Below are 1,908 nucleotides of genomic sequence, written 5' to 3' on the forward strand. Positions count from 1 at the left end.
AATATAAATTTATTTTAAAATAAATAGAGATAGCTAAAGTTTACATTCTAATTTCAATTATTGGAGACACTTTTACGTCCAACTGACGGAACGGAACGGAACTGTTTTCTGAAGACGTATTAAATAGTAATCAAAATAACATCGTTTTTGTTTTATTTAAAACAGCGACATTTGTACAGCATGCAGTAACCAATTCTGTATCCATTCTTTTGGCAATATGATGTACAGCCGTGGCATTCGTAATAAACATCTGGTTTACCCAAACCTATAAAAACATAGAATAAACGCTAAATGTAACATCAGAATGAAGTATTAAAAAAAAAACAAAAAGGAAGTTGAATTGATAAGGGCCGTTTTGATCCATTCTGAGTTTCGAAACAGGATATTATTCTAAACGCGAATTGAGGAGTTTTTATAGTAGATAATTGAGTAAATGTGGTTTCTTACCCGAGGCTCATTACTTTGCTATAAGGTAATGGAACAGACGTATAATATTTAGGGAAAGACCTACCTGGGGATGTGGTACGTCAATGAAAAGTCCATGATGGGAGGAACACGTTGGAGAGGGTTCGGGTTGCTGGAAACCTTTGGTTCAAAAGTTATGCTCTTTTTCCTGCACAATATATAAAAATGGGACTTAACTATGGTTAGGATAGATTAGGTTGAGTTAGATCCTTCTCCAAAACATTGTCTACGGAGAAGGGCGTAACATAGACATGGTGATAACTTTTGAACTAAGGGTTTCCGGAACCCTTCAATGTGTTTTTCTAATAAAGTTCCCGTACACCCTGGGGTATGTTGCCCTAATTACTATACCAGAGCCAGTAATATTCTGTATGTATATTTATGGTTCTAGACACTAGTTAAAGGAAATTTGTACAACTGTGATGTCGGATGGGCATTCTGGAATTAATTGATGATTAAAACTTCTAATAAAAGAATGAAACCAACTAAATGGCTTACTTTCGTTATCCAGGATGTAGTCAAGGTTCATATCATTCTAAATGACCTCTACGTATTAATCCTTATTAACTACTCATTTTAACTAAAAGAAAAGGGTTAAAAATATCGGGTAAGAAACTTCATACCTCGATTTAGTATAAAAACTGGTTAATAGAGCTTCAGAGTAATATTTTTTTCGTGGTCCAAATGGACCAAAAACGGCGCTATTATACCATTTTTTTAATGTTTAAGATTTTGTTTCTGGACTAACGAAAAATTAAACAGGCGCACAAAAGGTTAAGGCAATTTGTTTATATTATATTATTATTTTTTATTACTTACTTTTTTCGTTGGTTTCCGGAGGAATTGTGCCACTTGCAGACACTAAACAAAAAACAACTGCTAAGAAAACAACTGCAGACACATTCATGACTTTATTGGTGATTGAACTAGTACACATAATTTAATTAATAATACACAATTGCATATTAGAGACATATTTATTATAAGTATATTTCTCTCTCCCCCTACTTTTCAAATATTACAAGATCGTATAGTTTAATATCAAGAATGTCCAACTAATTTAAAATTATGTAAATATTTAATAACGTTTTATTCACAGACACCTACTTATTGATTAATAAACTAATTAATTTTGTACATCATTAATAGTCAAACAGAAATAGTATCATTATAAGTGAATTGGTCATAAGTATCCTTTATCGCGCTTAAATGTAATGATTCTCTAAATATTTGAACAAGTAAACAAACTAATTAGTATATAGAAACAGTAAGTATTTTTTTTAAATATTTTTTATTAAAAATTGCAAATTAAAAATGAAAATAAATTCAAACTCATATTTTCAAATTTATGTGTATCTTTTAGGAGACCTTTATTTATTCTCTTTGTTGACTTAAATTAAGTCAAGTTAAGATTTTATTTCAATAACTATTGGGTTGTTCGGA

This window comes from Agrilus planipennis, unplaced genomic scaffold (genome assembly GCF_000699045.2).
Source record: "Agrilus planipennis isolate EAB-ADULT unplaced genomic scaffold, Apla_2.0 scaffold44, whole genome shotgun sequence".
Lineage (NCBI taxonomy): Eukaryota > Metazoa > Arthropoda > Insecta > Coleoptera > Buprestidae > Agrilus > Agrilus planipennis.